Source organism: Protopterus annectens, chromosome 3.part1, assembly GCF_019279795.1.
Source record: "Protopterus annectens isolate FY-2018-M chromosome 3.part1, PAN1.0, whole genome shotgun sequence".
NCBI classification, from domain to species: Eukaryota; Metazoa; Chordata; order Ceratodontiformes; family Protopteridae; genus Protopterus; species Protopterus annectens.
Window position 1 is genome coordinate 1,073,364,251 of NC_056732.1, and position 20,943 is coordinate 1,073,385,193.

The window sequence follows — 20,943 nt, forward strand, 5'->3', positions numbered from 1 at the left end:
GCTTGGACAATGTTATCCTTTAGTATGGGGGCTTTGAAACTTTCCACCTTGGTCTTAAGTAACGTGAAGTTTGCTTTCGAAAAGTTTTTCACGGTGGTTTCCTTGTCTGAGGGTGGGGGCGGAATGTGGATATCCAATGTGATTTGTTTATGGTCAGATCTAACCAGTGAGGGGGTGACCTCCGGTGTGGAGCACCGGTCGCACATGTTGGTGATGACCAGGTCAAATATGTTGTCACCTCTGGTGGGAGTGTTGACCAGTTGATCCAGGGCATTTGAGTTTATAAATTCTAGGAAATGTTGGGCAAGGGAGTTAGTACTTGAGTAGTTCTCCCAATTAATGTTTGGGTAATTGAAATCACCCAATATTAGGGTGTTTTGTAGGACCTTTATATTTTCCCAGGGGTCCTGGGACATGGTGGGTGATCTGTAGCAAGCTACAATTTGAATTGCAGTTTTTCCCATTGTTAGTTGCATGTGGATGATTTCTGAAGCATCGTGCTGTGCCACTGACCTGGAAGTGTGGGTATATATGGATATGCCCCCGCCTTTTGTATTTCGGTCTGGGTTCTGTGGCCGAAATGTATGGTATGAGTTGTAGCCTGGTAGTGCTGGGGTGCTCTCTGGAGCCTTAAACCAAGTTTCTGTTACTGCACATATATCGATTTTCTCCATACTGAGGAGTGCCTCGAGTGCGTGCATTTTGAGGTTTAGATTTCTGGCATTGAGTAGCATTACCCTCAGTTTTTTGTTACTTGTGCTATTTATGGCGGTGGGTTTGTCTTTTGACCCTTGCCTAAAAAAGGCACTATGGGGATGGCAAGAGCCTTGGCCAGTATTCGAAAGCCTAAGGGTGACAGGTACAAGCCATCTCTAGCAAAGCAGCGTGGCTTGTCGAGCATGTCATCCCAGGCGGACAGACACTGGATCCCCTTTGAATGACACCAGAAACTTAGCCAATTGTTGAAATTTATATTCTTTTCTTTATACTGTGGTATCATCCTTGGTGAGGGCAGGATGCTACTCGAGGTTGGGGTCAGGGTCATACCGGCCTGGGCTACAAGATCAGAGAGCTCCTCCATGTCTCTTTTTATGTAGTCCAGGGAGGTATGGCTCAGGTCATTCACACCAACATGGACAATGACAGAGTCATATTTGTAATTGTTCTGGCATGACCTGAGTGCTTGTGTTATGTGGCGGATCCTGGCACCCGACAGGCAGCTAATGGTAACCTTCTCCTTATTCAGCCTAGTGAGTGGGACGTCAGTGTGCCTGACTACAGTCACCTATTACTAGTATGTTGGGTATGTTATTTTGCCTTAAGGGCTATGATTGCATGGCACACTGGGTTTGTGAAGCATGTTTTTCATGATTTGTGTTGGGGGGGGTGGAGGTTGCTTGGATGTCTGCTTTGGAGGTCTCTGCTTTTGCAGATTTTTATTTAGAGCCTCCGAGTATGTTTTCGTGTATTTATGTGTGTTTTATGCTGGTGCTGGTTTAATGGGTCTATGTGAGACTGGTGGTGTGATGCAAGTATTTCCCTTCTCCTCTTGACTGTCTGATCCAGCCTTGGGTTGAGAGAGCTTAGCCTCCAGTTTGGCTGTATAATTGCATCTCTCACATGTATTAGTGTTTGGTGGTAGGAGGATTGGGTTGTCTGATACATGAGGCAGTTGTAACATTGCCTCATAATGCCCAGATTCACCATTTGGACTGGAGAGTATGCCTGAAACTGCCCTTTGGACATGCCTGGATAGGTACAGTGAACTGTTTTACTGAATGGCTGGTAAGGTTGAATAGAGAGCCTTGTCCTTCTGTACAGTATAGGAGGGTCTAGTGCTAGGGTTTATAAGCGCTTGCTATGAGTTTTGAGCAAGTGCCGGGCTGAGAAATGAATGGCTTGAGTGCTTAAGTTGAAAGTTTGTCTAGTTCCAAGGGAAAAATTGAAGAGGAGACTTTGTGGAGCCGGGAATAGTTATACCCTAGCTAACCGGCACTACCTGGCATGCAAAACCGGACAAATGCAGTATTTATAGCAGGGAAATGAAAGAGATAGAAATTAGCCCAAAATGGCCAATAAACTACTAATTTCTGGGCTGAAACCGCTCCTCCAGGGACAGATAGGCTGCTCAAAGCTCCCCTCTCTCACAGGTGAATAGAGAAACTTCCTTCTATCCAAGTAAGGTATGGGCAAACACAGAGATTTGTAACACAGCCCTGAATTCAGAACTTAACCTGAAAACTGGACTATACTAGCTTAGAAAGGTGGGAAACAAGTATATATTTTTTTCAGAAAATAAAGCAGATACAATCAAAAAAACTCTTTAAATGCACAGAAAAGGATACTTATTGTTATATATCTCAGATCAGAGTTGTAGTCAATGCCACTAGTAATAAAGTAGGAAGAAACACAAATACAGTAAAAGCAGATGAATAGAATGCATTTATATATATATATATATATATATATATATATATATATATATATATATATATATATATATATAAAACAATAGAAAATGAACAACTGATTTAAACAAGTTACCCAATTAACCAGAAAAAAAAGCTCACAACTGAGCCCTGCTCCAGCAGTCTGCAGGGGAACCTTCTCCAAAAAAAGATGGCCTGGGTCAGTGCTCAAGTTATACAAACAAAGGTAGGTTCAGCATGCCTGAATCTGGTCTATGCTGCAGCAACAAGGCACACCATTTTTAGAAAGAAACAGTTCAAATAAGCAGGCACAATAAGCCTGTGACCAGAAATTCCCAGCTCAGAAGGGCAGAATCCAGCCTCCCACAAGAGTGCAGACCACACCTTCTTAATGTAAAAAAACTGGCCCAAAGCCCAAGTGCTTAAATCAGAACTAATACACTGTAGAACAGACACTAAGCCTTCAATCAGCAACTCCCAACTCAGAAGAATGTAAGCTTTCTGTCCTGCCACAACAGTGCAGACCACAAACCTTCCTAATGTGAAACAACTGGTCTAAAGCCCAAGTGCGTAATCCAAAGGCTTAGAATAACAGTTACAATTTAATCGGCTACTAACAAGCAGTAATAAATGCAGCAGAATAAATGCTATTAAGTACTTTTAAGAACAGGCAGCAAGAGCAAAATAAATATTATACCATGACCCCCCCCAAAACATGCACGCTGATTGGCCAGCGTGCACATTGTAAATCGAGTTATACTAATGGAAAAAGGTCCGGTCGCCCGGACTTTTTTCCATTAGTATAACTCTACTTTTAAAACACTGTCTCACTATGTTAAATGGGTTTAACATAGCAAGACAGCTTTAAAATAAGCAACGGAGATCTCCGTTGCTTATTTTAAAACTGTCTCGCTATGCTAAACCCATTTAACATAGCGAGACAGGTTTTAAAAAAAAAGCAACGGAGAAAGGAAGATCTCCGTTGCTTTTTTTACTGTTTCGCTATGTTAAATGGGTTTAACATAGCGAGACAGTTTTAAAATAAGCAACGGACATCTCCGTTGCTTATTTTAAAACTGTCTCGCTATGTCAAACCCATTTAACATAGCGAAAACAGTAAAAAAAAAGCAACGGAGATCTTGCTTTCTCTGTTGCTTTTGCCCACAGCTCTGATGTACTGCGCAGTACATCAGAACTGCTGCGGATGCCAGACATCTGCGGAAGGGCAGTAAACAGGCATTATACTATGCCATTATTTAAGAAAAGTAATAGTTTCTTTTCTTAAATAATGTCATGATAATAATAACCACTTCTGGGTGTGGTAATGCTGTATTTACCCACGGTTGGCTTTGTTTGGTCCCTCGGGCCAACCGTGGGTAAATCCAGCATTACCCACACCCAGGCGTGGGTTATTGCTATAATAAAGTAGGAAGAAACACAAACACAGTAAGCAGATGAATAAAATGCAAAACAATTTTTTTTTTCTCTCAGTATTAGGTAGAATGAGTTTAAGACACTAGACTGGGAGAAGTGTCACAGAGCAAATATACAGTAGGGGCGGGCAATTGCAAAGCCACCAGGTATAAAACGAAAACACCAATAGGGAGGGCAGGGTGAGGGAAAAATCAACCCGGAAAAATATCACTTTCAACACAGATCAGAAGCCAGCAAATATGATCTAAATCAATCAAGCAAAAGCAATTAGAATACTGTAGAACTTTGGAAAGAAGTTGCAAAAAATATACTTATCAATTTATATATTGAGTTGTTTCAGTAGCACTCTCAGTCAGAACTCAATTAGATTCAAGCAATGAATGCAGAGGTAACAAACAGGGAATCTTAATTATACTAGCAAGCCTTGAGACAATCAGATAAAACACACAAGTTGTTTGGCCAGTATTTAACAGAGCAGGATTAAGGGTGGGAGAAAAATAACACTTTCCACTCAGAAAAATATCACTTTCAACACAGATCAGAAGCCAGCAAATATGATCTAAATCAATCAAGCAAAAGCAATTAGAATACTGTAGAACTTTGGAAAGAAGTGCCAAAAAATATGCTTATGCTCAATTTTACAATGGGCATGCTGGCTGGGCTGACCAATCAGCATGCACGTTTTTGCATACTAACAAGCTACCATTGTACAATTAACAATACTCATTTAACCCCTATGGAAACATGGCACCTATATTTATTATGCAAAATCCGTCTTTTTTCCCAATAGATATTTCAAATTACTACTATTTTTGTGGAAATACAATCAAGCAATGTGACACACTATTTTGTTTTAAGAAATAATTATACTATTGGATGAGTATGCATAAATTCATCCCTGGTATGACTGGCCAATTGCTCCCCGAAAGAGAAGGTAAGGTCTAAGGATAGGTACTAGCAAGGCATAAAAGGCCACATGGCCCAGTTGTCTTGTAAGGTCTATGATCCTATACAATCAAGTTTACAAACTGAGTGAAGTATGTAATTTAAGGCTGCAGCTGCCAAATTGTTATAAAGCTGCTAATTTAAGAATATTGTTTCTAATAAGTACACAGCCTTCATTTCTTTATATTTCTGCTCATTCATTTGGATCATGGCTCTCAACTGTCTTTAAATTTCATTGAAGTTCCTCACTTTCCCTCAAAATTATAATGTGAAATTAATACAAATCTACTTATTATAGCAACCAAATTAATTAATATCCATACATAAAAAGCATCCCTGGTTTGGGGTCTTTGTCCCACATCATTGTGGCTATTTTCCTGATAACTGAGTAAACAGGTTGAGATCTGTAACCTACATTACTGAATATGCAGTTTCAGTAAGAAAAATATTTTTATGTCACTGAGGTCAGCTGGTTGGATTCCTTAAGAGGATAACATCTAGTCTACTCCCTTTTCCCATGGATGATATGAAACATAAGTGCCAATCAAATTCAAGTTTGTTAAAATGGTTGAACTGAAGCACTGTACAAATCCATGAATACATAATTCATAAAATTCATTGAATTACAAAAATGTAAACACAGACTAAAACAGGCAAGACTAATAAAACAATGAGTGAAAGCTGCTGAGACTGTTTATAATACAAGCTAGTAAAACAGATAAAATACAGAAACTATTCCAATGCCAGTTCAAATAGGTGGCCCTTAAGGGAATGTGTAAAGCAGTTCAGTGTTGGGGACCCTCTCCCCAGGCAGGTAGCACATAGCAATGGTATGAACCTGATATTCAGATGACTGGATCCTGGATAATCCAAATCGCACCACTGAAATCACTAATAGACACTGGGAGTTAAAAAGCAGCCTTTATCAGCTAAGTTAGTCCTGCAGGTAGGGGGTCCCAAACAATGTAAGGCAAAATAATCCAAGACCAGAAGTTTATAAATAATATGCTGCCTGATAGGAAAGGAATGCAGTTTACATAAGACCAGTGTAATATGGTGGTATCTAGAGACTCCATTAGTAATTTGGACAAGCTGCAAGCACTCCAGTTCTTAGTCTGGAAGCCCCAAGTATAGGGCATCACAGCAGTCCAACTGAGAAAATACAAGATCAGGCAAGTATGTACCCCCCCCCCCACAGGGGAATCAGTAGGTGGTAAAAGGTGCTTAATTTGTTTGATGTTTCTCAAATGGAAAGAAAAAAGATTTGACAACCCCCCCAAATTTGGTCCTTAAATGTCATCTTGTCAATAATTACCAGCAAATCACTCACCTCTGACATAAACTGTACTCACAATAAGTAATAGTGGGAGACAAAACCATAACTGATGAATCCCTCAGGGTAGCATGGATGACCATATGAAAAGTTTTAATGGTGTTGAGTTTAATCCAATTATCAGCCATACAAGAATAGATACATTCAAAGTCCTCTGAAATCTGGTTAAAAGCCAACACAGAACCCCCAGGTATATCAGAGATACAGCTAGATGGCGTTAGCTTAGAAATGGTAATACAGACCTCTTGATTATATAACATTCCCTAAAGGTGGCATATATACAGTGGACAACAAAAGGCCAAGTATGGAGCTCTGTTGAACCCCATAATCAAAAGACTAGGTGACAAAGGAAATAATTCCTGAGATCAGATAGATAGGAGATAAAGTATTCCAAAGCAACTCCAGAAATACCACAGAAATGCTCCAAATGGTCTAGTAGAATAGAATGGTCCACTGCATGAAATTCTGAGGAGAGATCAATAAAGGCTAGAAAGAGTAGTGTCCTGATGTTTCACCGAAAATAGATTGTTAAAGGCTCTGGTCAGAGGGTTTCAGTGCAATGTCTTGCACAAAACTCAGACTGGAATGGATTGCTGATGTCATCATCTCTTAAACAAAAATCCAACTGTTGATAGAGTATTTTCTGCAGAATTTTGCTCACAATAGGAAAGTCTGAGATCAGCTAATAGTTGCCTAGATCAATGTGATCAATGCCCACCTTTCTGAGGAAAGGAGTATTCAATGTCTCCTTGAGATGATTTGGAAATTCCCATCCCATAATGAGAAATGACACTCCGGTAGAGGACTGGACCCAAGATGTCGAGGCAAGATAAAACAACACTGGTATGGCAAGGATTTAGTCCATGAGTAGTAGTACATATACTGGAAACCATGGAAATAAAAGCATAGTAATCAGGAAGGGAAAATGAATATCAGCTAGAATTTTGTCTGGATTCTTTAGGACCACTGAAGCACATCTTTTAGGTTAGCCATGAGCTCTGATATGATCCAAGAATGTTTGGCAACAAAGTAACAAGCAGCCAAATCACATTCTTCACTAGAGAAAAGCTTACCAGGTGGAGAGAGACTTGCACTGCAGAATCTACCCACCACCCACAAAATTGTTGCTGAATGACTTGCCACTGATGCCATCTCTCTAGACAAGTACTCAAACTTCTTCCAGGAGGCTTTAGCCTGGTATATGAATAAGTGGTAATCCAGAGCAAGCTTACACCTGAACAGACTGTAATGCCTCCATTAATGCTCCAACTTTTGATTAGCTGACCTCAAAAAGCGCTCCTGACCAAACCATGGCTCAAATGAAACCACTTGAACCAATTGTATATAGCATGGGTCAATGTGTTAAGTGAGGAAGTTTGGGCCTTTCATTCCTCTGGACCATTATCTTTACAGTCATTAAGCTGGCTTAGCAAGGCAGGGTTTAAAAGATCCAGGGTGACAGGAGAAAGACTCTTCTTTTGCCCCAAGCCTAAGTCTGGAGTAACTACCTGAAATTAGTTGGATAGGGACCAGAGTGGCCCAGCCAGGTGACAATCTCCACCTCCATGTGCCTTTTGGTAACACCAAGTTGGAAGACCAAGTCGAGATTATTTCCAAAAATATGGATAGCAGAGGTAACTACCTGGGCAAACCTGAATCCCTTCATATTCCAAAAGCTATTGATTTCTCATTGTTTGGGATGTTGAAGTCTCCCAGGATAACCCATCTGGGATAAATAATTTGAAAGGCAACAAGGAAAGCAGAAAACTTCTGAAGAAGAACCCTCATAGTACTGGGTGGACTGTAGATGAAGAGGTACCCCTGGTTTTCTCCTGCTTCCATTGATTTTTCAAAGGAAGATGCAGACAGATTTGACCTTGTCAAGGTCACTGGCTGAATGGTAAATAATGCTTATATATTTATTTTATATTTATATTTACATTTATTTTCCAGGGCAGAGCACTGATCTACAAGGACCTTTTTTTTCAGACTAAGCCCAGGAGCAGTGTCTGGTTAAGTGACTTGCTCAGAGTCACACAGGCAGGCAATGGAGGCTGAAGAAATCAAACCTTGTACCACTGGATCATAGGAAACATCTCAATAACAGATCCTTAATTCTCTAAGGCAACTGCCAGACAATAACAACTAATAATAGACTCATGATAACTAATAATATTAATAATGTTAATAATATTAACCGTTAATTATAATATGAACTAATAATAATATCAACTAATAATAACTGATAATATTAATAGCTAATAGTAACCACAATTCCAGACTGGTTTGCTTGTGGGCACTGTTTCACAGAGATCCCAACAGGAAATAAGGATATACCAAAATAGGGCTAAAACTGTCATCAGACCAGATCAGAAACATACACCAAGTCTGACAGGATGCCCATCTTGTTATAAACAGACTTGATCTTATGATACAGAAGATGCACTCATCCTTCAGGAGTGTATATTATGCCTATTAAACCCAGACTGCATGAGGGATCCCAAGGTAAGTCACTCAGAACCAAATAAGATCAGGTGACTTTTTATCCCAGGGTGGACACATTCAGATGAAGGAATGGCTGCATTGCTGCCAGATTGGCCAGTAGAATGAGATCATTGCCAAACATTTGTACACAGGACTTGTTGCCTTAAATCCTAACCTATCTGCTGACATTCTATATTGTTCTGTATGCTATTTTCAATCCATTATTGCCCCTCTTCTAGGACCAGGACTTTTTTTATGACTAGCTGCCCACTTCGTGAGAGATCCCACAATCTGTGTCATGACTGAAGTTGTCTAAGGGTATAACAATTCAGCTGTCCTCATGCCTGTCCAAAGGCCCTTTACCTAAGTCTTATTACTTCCTGACTATCCCTTCATCAAATATATCACTGCTGGATTCCAAGCCTGCCAGATCACATAGCTGCATGACTATAACATTCTCACCTGACTATTTAATGGCTGCCACTTGTCAGAAAAGGCACAAACCACCAAACTTCTTTGAGAAATGGAGAATTCATTCTTGAACCCTTGGCTACTTTTATGAAGGTAGTGCACTGTTTTGGATTCACTAAGTGGGGAGCACCACCGTGCAAACAATGTGAACACTGCTGCATGCAAATTACAGCATAAGCAGCTGAAATGTATGCTAATCAACCGATCCGACTCAGTACTGGTTTTCCCTGCGAATTCCAAAACCTATTGTAATATAGCCATGGAAAGGAGTCTACACAAAAACGTTATGGGCTGCTGTTGCCTTAATTCATGTGTATGTGCAACAGGCTGATATCTATGCTGCTTCTAATAGACCAAGGCCAAGAAGGAGAAGAGTTGTCAGACCCCATTTAACTTATCACAATCTATATGATGTGGAAATTATAGAGAGCTACAGAGTAGATAGAGACACACTACAGGAACGCTGCAACCTGTCATCCTCAACTCAGAGCCAGGACAAACTAAGGGGAACCCATCCCAGTGGAGACAAAGGTATGTGTAGCACTTAGAATATTAGCTACAGGTACTTTTTAGAGACCAACAGGAGACATGCTGGGGGTGTCACAGGCATCAGCATCCAGGATCCTCCATCAATTCCTGAATGCTATGCTCCAACATGCCAGTGACCAAATATACTTTCCCCATACTCCTGATTATAGGGCCAGAAATATGCAGGAGTTCTACCCTGTGGCACACTACCCTAAAGTAACGGGCGCCACAGATTGCACACACATATAGAAATTAAGGCACCGCCCAGGAAACAGGGAAGGGTCTACATAAATAGAAAGGGCTTCCACTCAATTAACTGCTAAGTCATGTGTAATGTCAAGGGAATCATCTTGAATGCGTGTGCTGGCAACCCTGGAAGTTAACACAACTCACATATCTGACACACCTCCCAAATGTATCAGATGTTCACTGGGGGGGATATCCCACAGGGTCATTTACTGGGGGATGCAGGTTATGTACTGGAACTGTGGCTGATGACTCCCAACAGAAATGCACACACACCCAGTGAAGAACACCATAATGAGGCACACTCTAAAACCAAAAATATCATAGAGCGTGTGTTTGCGCTGCTGAAGTCATGGTTCCATTACCTACATGGACATGTACTGAAATATTCACAGTATGTGCCAAACTACACTATATCATCCTGAGAAAACAGTTTCAGCAGGATCAACAAAGGGAAGGAGCAGCACTCGTCCCACCAGCAATGCTACGGTCACCACAGCCACATGCAGATGAGGAGTCAGAGGGTGAACCAGCAGCAGCTGGGTGTAGGCAGACATAGGCATGCTCAATATGCCCTCACATTGGCTAATAGACAATGCATAGCACACTTACTACCTAAGGGCCTAAAACTTTCCTTCTACACACATACATATAGTAACATTGATGCCAGGCAACTCTCACAGCCCTTACCTCCCCATGTATTGGCTGTGTACTTCTTGCATCAGACAGAGTCAGCCCTGAACCAAAACTGTTGCAACTGCTAGATTTATAGGGTAAGTGAATTGTGTAATAATATGAATGACTGGCATATCCTTGCATGTTGTTACTTGGTAGTGTAAGCAAGTAAAATGTGCGAAATTTGTACAGAAATTACCTTAACATGTAACAGCATAGACTTATTTGACTTATATGTGTAAATTATTAAGCAGTAGGCTGCAGGCATCAACGATTCACACAGTTATACCTCTCAAAAGTACTCATGGTCACTGCATGCCCTCAGTTTAGCACCGTATGTTTGTACTGGAAATTCATTAAAGAGAGAAGTTAGAAAGTAATGATACACATTTCAGTTTAAGACTTTACAACCCTCACAAGATCATTCATAATAAGTTGGAAAATTTTGATGTTATCAAATGTCTAACTTTATAAGACCAATATAAGTCAAAGGTACAATTACCAGTTCAACATCACAGATACAGCTATACTAAGCACTAAGTCAGCTATGCACCCTGAGCATCAGACACAAAGCTTATGTACCCCTGAATCCAAGATACAAAACAGGGATATGGAACAGTTATTATCACTTGCACAAGGTGTTGTGGGGGGGGGGGGGGTGGCAGGTTGGAAGCCTAGACTGAAACAAAAGGTCAGTGAATGTGTGTCACTAAAAAAGAGAAGCAGGCAGACATTTAGATAAACCAACAAATGGCCAGTGAGACAAAATTAGTTTTAAGCTGCATGACTGAACCATGTAACTGCTGTGTGTGTGTTTGTAGGGGTCCTCCAGGTGAAATTGGTGTGTGAGTGTCTGCATTAACACAGCCAAGCTCTGTGCTAGCTCTACATCTTGGTATGTCAGACTGGTGTGAGCCATGCATGGTAGAGGTTGCAGTTTATCGTTGCCTTCCCCGACCATGGGAAATGGCTCTGCCAGGAGTTGCACTGGCACTTCCATGCCCACGGTCAGATGCACTGCTGCTACCTCAACGTGACTAATGTCTGCTCCCCTCACATGGACACCCAGCATCATGACCCCATGTCCTGCCACAGCTGGGTGTGGATAACTCACCCACTGATGGAGCAGTGGAAGTACTGCCACTGTGGGACCATGATTGGGTATGGCTACATTGGCTAACAGTAGATGATGTGGCTGACCTCCGTCCATGAGGATGCTGTCTCCATCCCGGCAGATGTTCCATCCCAGACAACTCTTGTTTCATCACAGACAGCCCTCTTTCCAACAATTTATTCATCTGATCCATTGAATCAGTAACACGATGGAGGCAGTCATGCATGTCAGCCTGTACCACATCTACTGTACATCCCTAAGCATTTTTCTGGAGCACCTATGGGAATGTGCCTGTGCCTCCATGACAGCTCTAAACATATGTTAATGGGCATGAAAAGAGACATCTGGATCAGGTGAAGGTTGGACAGCAGGCCTCATCCGTGCATCCCTAACAACCCTCCTGTATGGCACCTCGCCTCTACTTTGGCTATGGCCTGAATCAACAGGCACTGAAGCTACAATAACCACACTTCCCTGATCAATTGTCTCATCCTACACCTGTCCAATATCTGAGGGCTCAGTGGAAAGGGTAGGCATAGGCATAGGCCTACTGGCTGTGTCTGATGGAATCTCAGGGGATGGCTGATATTGAGTCTATATTAGATAAATGAAAGTTTATCTAACTGAATGCTCACATGAGTGAAAATTGAAGAACTCGAAACTGGAATTGTAGGGGGCTGCACCCCCCACACCCCCCGCTAAATATATATTCTAACTCCGAGATCTCACTACAGTGAGTAAAGGGCAAATATTCCCATCTTCACTGTACCGCGATCTCACAATTGCAGTTTCGAGTTCCCCAATTTTCGCTCATGTGAGCGTTCGATTAGATAAACTTTCATTTATCTAATATAGACCCCTGATATCAACCTCAGTGTCAGATTCAACATCTGCACCCCCTGACTATGCCTCTGTTTGGCCACCATCATCATCAGAGTCTGCTGATACTCTGACATCAGGTAGTAGAAGTCCTATGATAATAAGCAACAAACACAGGAATAATTAATACCTAAACTACTATTTTCCAATATATGCTAACAAAATAACAGTACTGCCACTATTAAACAGTACAGCAATGCACACAACAGTTCTGACATCAACATCACACATTAAAATATTACCTTGAGTTGCCCATCGGTACTCACATAAAAATGTTTGGTTTTCCATCTGGAGATGAGGGTATCCTCTGCATTCCAGATGGTCCTGGAAGAAGTTAAACAAAAGGTAAGGACAGCATCATCACAATTAACAGTAAAACAGGAGGTAATACTTGCTCCCATTTATATGTCCATTAACTATACTTTCAACAAGAACTGGGATAACAACCTTCAACCTAAGTTAATCGATCAAAATGTGTTGTCAGCTGTAGCAATTTTCAATCTATGCCCAAAAAACTTCTTGTGAAACAGAAGTAACATTGATTTAAATTGTTTTACTATACAACAGTATTTAACAACTGAGATACAAAAGCCTACCTGGAAGCTCTTCCTAGGACATGGTTGCCGTGCCTGAATCATTAGCACCAATGTCAAGGACATGCTGTTCTGCACTTTTCTGGGAGCTGTCTGGATCCCTAATAGTGGAAAGGAATTCTTTATTTGGTGTTAGTGGTAGCTCTGTAGCAAGCCTCCCCGGTACCCATCCAGTCATGACCCACTGCAGCTGCTGTCCTCTGTGCAGATGAGATCATGTCAGTGGCCCTATGGTGCACCTGCTCATATGTAGTGTCATGGCCACCCACGGCATTAACATCGTTGATAATCTGCCACCAAATCTGCATTTTGTGTGACATATCTCCCCATTCCCTTTCAAGCAGGAAGGCACCATGTTGCTGGAAAGCATTGACAATAACCTGATTTTCAGCATCAGTGATGGGTAGTCTTTGAGGATTGAGTTGCCTTGGTGGCTTAATACTAGGTGTCTTAAAGACAACAGAAGGATAATATGCATAAGTATCACATAACTACAAAATAACTGTTCCCAGATAAAACAGAAAAGGTAGAATTTCAGTATTACCAAATGGAGAAACATAAAATAGTCTAGAGATTTGAAATATAAACAACAGGCTGCATGCAAAAAAGGAGATTAATAATAGCAACATATCCTTGTTTGTGCCACAATAGAAATGCAGCTTTGCTCACCCACAGGCAAATGACACATTTTGGTAACAAACCATCTTTGAAATGCTAAAAGTGCTATCAAATTAACTCTCCCTGAAACGTGTCTACAGATTTAACGCAAAACATTTAATTTTAAAGTATTGACAATCATATACCTGTGAAATGCTTTGACAAACATGCCCATGGCATCAGTAAGTTTCTAACTAATGCATACGGATAAAAGTGTAAATCCTTTACTTTAGATTTTTCTTAATTACATTCCAGCATATGCAGTATGTAGCTGATAAAATACATGCATACCTTCTGAAGTTCAGTACTCCTCTGTGAAGATAAATCCCAAAGTAATAGCCTCTTTTCTGTGTTCTCCACATAAACAAATCTCCTTACCTTCAGTTTTCCTAGCTACATGGTCACCTTTTTATGGTGTAGATTCAGGGCTGTTAGCACGGTGAAGGTGCAAATCAGGTGTGAACTCATTAGAATTGCTGAATCCGAAATACTTGGTGCCATGTATCAGATGTAAACATAGTGCAGGCACTCCTTCAGCATTTGTTGTTAATGGATTGCAACTGTGAATGATTACTAGTAGGGAGAAAGAAAATTCAACAGCACTGCAAGCTGCCCTACATCCACCGGGTGTGTCAGGTTAGACTTATAAAGTGTTAGATGTAAGTAAGTAGCACACAATTCACTGGTTTTGTTCATTAACATTCAACCTCTCCTTCATTTGTTGGCAGCTGCGTATGCTAGTATTGCCATTTAATATCCTTATACATTTTAAGGTCAGTGATATAGAATGGCTTACTGAATGCATGTCTCAGATTACTGGTCAGATAAGAGAGGCATGATCAACAAACACAGAGATATAACATAGAGGTGTATATTTACAAACAATAGTCATAACTAGTTGTGTGATCACTTGTGCACTACATTCAAAAATAATAAATGTACAAATATGTAGTTGTATGGTTTCATATTACTGTAGATGATGTTGTAGATGGTTGTATGCAGAATGATTTCAGTTCCTTGCTGCAAAGCTGTTTGTGTGGCAAAGAGAGATAAGGCATCCTTCCTGTGTTCTGAAGGCTTGGAGTTAGAATTAAAATCCAGACCTACGTAGAAATATCTCATGTGAACCAACATTTTCTAGTGTATACATCATAGATTGCTTTTCCTCATTTCAACTACTTGTGCTTTTTTCTTTCTTTTTTTTTTTTTTTTTTTTGGCCAGAGTTTGCTGAATGCACCTCTTAGCACAAACATGGGAAATGGAGGAAAATTAATGTCAGGTTTGGCTGTGCTTATCTCATTTGTGCGAAGCCAGCAGTGGCTTAGCACAAACATGGGAAACAGAAAAAAAATAATGTCAAGTTTGGCTTTGCTTATCTCATTTGCATGAGGTGCAGCAGTGGCAAACTGGACAACTGGCCCACCCAGGAACACTTTCAGACAGGACCCAAACAGCCAATAATTAAAATCAGGTACATTCAATTAATTCTTTTGGACACCATGCAAATCTGCTAAGTGGCATTGCATGGCGGTTGACACAGAGACCTTAAGAATGATAAGTAAATTAGGGAATGTCATATAACTAGTCCTATGGCAGCAGGTGTTAGTGTAGGGCTGGAGTACAGATGGTCCTGGTTTCTAATATAGGGTATTCAACCTTTTTTGTTACTGTTGTGACAGTTCAGTTTATAGCAATGAACTGAAAAATAGACAAGTGCTATTTCAACATTCTTATGGCAATATGTGTAAGTGTAGGATTGTTATACACATGGTCCTGGGTTCTAATACAAGATATTCCATACACTTTTACTGTTGTTCCACTTCTCATTATATTCACTCTTACTTATAACATTTTAGATAGTGGAGCTGATATAAATTATATGTATTAGGGATGGAATACCATTATAGTGTTTTCAGATATATGACTGAGAGTATACTGGGTACTATAGTTCTGTAAGTATAATTCTACTATCTGGACTTGTATGGCCTTCACAATTTCCTAAGACACATACACAACTGGATCTATATCCAATAACTCTGTTAGGTCACACACATATGTAACAGCTCATACTGTCACCTGTATTTATATATGGTTCCTGGATTTGTCTGAGCAGCACTTCTTCCGTGGTAAAGATGGAAAATCAACACTGTGGAAGAAAATGTTTTGCCCCTTATACCTAGGTTTGAATCCCACAGTGTAAAAATCAATTTCTCAGTGTATAAAATTAAAAACAAACTGTGTCAGGTCATTACATTTATGCACCCGGTACATGTCTGCAAACCTAACTCATCTGTTATCTTTACAGTTTCCAGTACATATTTCCAGGCTACAACAGTAGACACCTCTCAAACTAAGGCCAAGTGTCAGATTAACCTTCCAATTGCAATTATTTAATACCTCCCTGCTTGACACTGCTGCTGTCTGCTTAACATCTTGCAAACACATTTGCCATTGTTGCTTGGATTTGCACAATACCAGGAAACTGGATAACTGGAATTGGCAGGTAAGCATCAGTCTTCATTGCTGTAGTTCAGCTGGTAAACATGGCTTGTGTTGGAGGGGAAGGTGCCAGGTGCAGGGCACAGAGGTGGGGTGTCCAGGATATTTATTGGTGTCCTGGTAAAGCACCACAGCCAAAGGCTTCTGCAGGGGGACTATTCTGTCCCCTATTACAAGTCTGAGGCATGGAATAGTTTTGCACAGGCTGTATCCAGTGCCACTGGTATCCCGTGCACTGGAGAGTAATGTAGGCATCATTTTAATGAACTACATAGTAGAAAAGGGGATACTCTCAACCATTGGTTGGAGGAATTTGAGACTGCTTACATCTCACAGCTGTCTTAGTATGACATTAAGAGAGTACTTGTATGACTTAGAAAGCTACATATAGGCAAGACTGGTATGCATAATGCTGTTCTGTTCTTCTCTGTTCTTTCCCCAGCTGCCACTGACAGTGAGCTCAATTGGCAAGCTCATGTTGCTGGAATGGTGAGACTGAGGGAAGCAAGTGGTATGTATACAGCAGAGGAGAAGTGTCATTGTAGCATTAAAAGTTAAAGATAACTTTTTTGGTCTTTTATAGAGTTGTATCCAAATGAGCATGCATATCCCAACTGTAAAATTAAACATGCATTCATTAGTCTGTAGCACAAACCAGTTGTAAGAGTCCAGTATTAGACTGTAGTCAGAGGTTGTGGATTCAAATACCACAATTTTGAACTACACACTATTGTTATTTCTTCAATAGTATTTATGTTACATTAAAAACTCTATACCAATGGCACAATTCCCTGCAGTAAACTGTAATGTGTATAACTGGAACATGCATATGTGCAATATATGCACATTTTAAGGATTATTTTCAGCAATCTGTATAATCTGTAGTACAGTGTGCATCTGTTAGGACTTATACTTAAATGTAATACTTCAGATAAAAGAGTTGTACAATTGTATTAATGCATTGTATGTCACAAATGAAGGTACTAATTTTATCTTGTTTTTCTCTCACCCCAATCCTTATCTTTCTTTTTATTTTCTATTACGTGTTGTCAAAATATCTCCATGTCATCCATATGTACCACAACACAAAATGCTACACAGCACAATGAGGTAGGCCAGCCCCAGTGGATCAGCCTGCCCCCACTACACTGGTTCCAGCACCAATGCCCAGCACATTTGGGAGCCAACCTGGCAGCACTGCCTCTGCTGCATCTGCACTACCTGCTCCCTCACGTAGTACTGCCCTGAAAGCTGGTGCACTGGTGCCCTCTGGAAACAGTAGTGGAGGTGGTGATTTCATCACCAGCAGTGAGTTGCCAGGGATGGTGCGTAGGGTCATGAGCCACACCACTGGTGTATGCCTATGCTGGATGGAAAGGCTCCTATTACTCGTGGTCCATAGGAGGAGGAGGAGACATCAAGCACTCCAGCCACCAGTGGAGTAGGGTGACAGTGATGACATTCCAGTAGGTGAGGACTCAATTCTCACTGGATTCAAGCTTGATTGGAATGAGCCTGCATTGTCCCCTCCCTCACCCCAATCATGGTGTCCCCCAACATTTTGTGTCCATCAGTATCCTTGTCTCTTGTCTTCTTTGTATTCTATGTTTGCATTTGCTTCCTCACCAACTCAACTTACCTGACCCAGACATACCTACGTCCCTTACCCAGCTTTCACTTTGTTCTTCCCCTTGCTTGCTCCTCATTTCATCACTTTCTTATCTACCCCATTTTAACACATTTTATCTAGTCAAAAAATAGAATCACACACAGCACATATAAGTTGCAGAAAAAGCAATGGATCCCTTCACTTTTTGGGCTCTACATTTGTGAGGAGGTGTGCATTGTGCACCAATACGAGCAATGGTGAGCGGTGGCAAAATGCTGTGGTTACCTCCTTGCAATGCTGCTTAATCTCACTGTGCTATGACAACACGTACTATAAATAATTCATATCATTGCATTATCAATGTTTATTTAAAGGTGTTTAAAAGTATTGGATATACCTGGACTCGAACCTAGTATCATCTGGGCTCTAAAAGAAATGTGTCAATGTATTTGCACCTGATGCCACAGAGTCAGTTAAGCAGCAGGTGTGTTTTATAGACTCAATACTAACTCTCAGACTTTAGCAATGTGGCTTGCGTTTGAGCACTGCTTAACTATGCACAACAGGGAAAGTATTGGAAATGTGTATCTCGCATGCACAAACACTTTGCTAACCATTGTGCGAACCCACTGCTTGCCGCTCTATGGAAAAGTAAATATTATTATGTATTACTGCTGTTTACTGTCCATTTCCTCTCTATGACATAAAAATACATGTGAAAACATAACAAACTGAAGGCTTTATCAGACAATATGTCACATATTTACAATACAGCCATGTGTTGCCTCCCCCAAGCACTACAACCCTGGGGTCTCAGTACTTTTTCCATACATATATCACCTACACTACAGAAATTAATATCAAATGTGTGAAATGCAATGCACATGAATCGGGTAACATGCAGAACTAGAACTTTTGATTCATAAGCCTAAAAAGCCTTATCTGCAAGGCTAGGGAAGGAATCAGCATGGACCTTATCCACAGAGACATAGGTGACCTTCAACACACTTGACTCAACCCATTTTGGTTTTGTCAAGTGTAGCTCTTGCTTATTAAACCTACTGGACATCTTTGATTCTGTCCCCAAAGACTTGGATGAGGGATAACAGGACATACCGCCTATGATGACTTATCCAAGGCCTTTGACAATATCCCACATTCAGGTATAATAGAGAAAATCTCCCACCTGGGAATTAACCCATACATTACTAGATGGATAGCCAACTGGATCACCAAAAGAACACACACTCTCAAAGTTGGGGACTGCACCTCCACCACTAGATGACTTACCAATGGAGTACCACAAGGATCTGTGCTGGCCCCTCAACTGTTTGGAAACAATTTCTCTGAGGCCCAGGAAAAGGTAGATGGCTTGAGGTTTACCAAGTTTTCAGATGACTGTCAAAATGATGCAGTCATATAGAGTCCCTCAATGAAGTTAACATATTACAGAAAGGGCTGACACAGACAAACGATTGGTGCCAAACTCATGGAGTGAACTTTAAAGCAAAGACATGCCTCATTGTCCCCTTTGGCAATGAAGTATCCCTGCTAATTATGATATACATAGCACTCCTGTAAGCTCAAACACAGTGCTGTGAGACTTGGGAACACATGTTTTTGTAATCTACACTTTAATCACTGTCGTACTCCAACCTGACCTATTCTTCCTCATCTTTCTCCCTCCCTGATCTCTGTTGATACAGTGTTATGGTAAATATACTGCTTTTTACTTTCTTATCCTCCTGCTATAACTACAAATGACCTGTTTTCTCTTAGTCAAATGTATATAGCTAATCTACTTTACATAGTTTACCTTATTATTTTTGCCAGTGGGCTAACTGCACTATTACTCACAGTGTATAAACAACTTTTATATTACCATGTTAATAATGCTGATTTTTGTTGGTCTTCCATGTAAATACATTTTTACCATTATCAGCTTAAACTTATATTTGTATATGTTTTATTATATTTCATTATGTCTGGAGCTTTTCTCCTTGGGTCTCTGATGAAAAAGGGCTTCTTGCCCAGTCAGACTAACCCAGTTAACAAATGTCAAATGAATAAAATAAATAAATAAATAAAATGTGTCCATAGCAGGGAGACATACATTCTACATTGCACACCTCATAAATAAGGCCATCACATCCAAGACCAGGAAGGTCATAGCTCTGCTGTACTTTGCCCTTATCTGACCACTAATTGAGTACAATGCTCCCTTCTGTATGTACCTCACCAAACACCTGCAGCAACTGGAGAAAACACAGAAGTTTGTGACTGGGAGAATCCAGGGCCTTCAAAACATGACATACATGGAACGACTGAAAGACCTATCACTGTACTCAGTATCATGCAGGCTGCTGAGAGGTGACCTGGGTCTGGCCTAGACAGCAGTCTCAGACCCTACCCTACTGAAAATACTGGACATCTGAAAATCAAATGGGACAAGAATAACTTGCTCCAGGGATATCAACTTAGCCTGTGACATAAACAGAACAAGCTGGGGAGACAGATACAGTGGATATAAAAAGTTTTACACACCCCTGTTAAAATGCCAGGTTTTTGTGATATAAAAAATGCGACCACAATAAATCATTTCAAAAATTTTCCCACCTTTAATGTGACCTATAACCTGTACAATTTAACTGAAAAACAAACAAATCTGTTAGGGGAAAAATATAAAAATAAAAAACATACAATATGCTGGTTGCATAAGTGTGCACACCCTTAAACTAATACTTTGTTGTGTGTGCACACCCTTAAACTAGTACTTTGTTGAAGCACCTTTTGATTTAATTACAACATTTAGTCTTCTTGGGTACACACCTGCCATCAATTAAAGAGACTCTGATTAACCCCAAATAAACTTCAGCTGTCCTAGTAGGATTTTCCTGACATTTACTCAGTTGCCTGCTACAGCAAAAGCCACGGTTCGCAGAGAGCTTACAAAGCATCAAAGGGATCTCATTGTCGAAAGATATCAGTCAGGAGAAGTGTAACATTTCCACAGCATTGAAGGAGCTGCAGGAATTTCTGGCAAGTA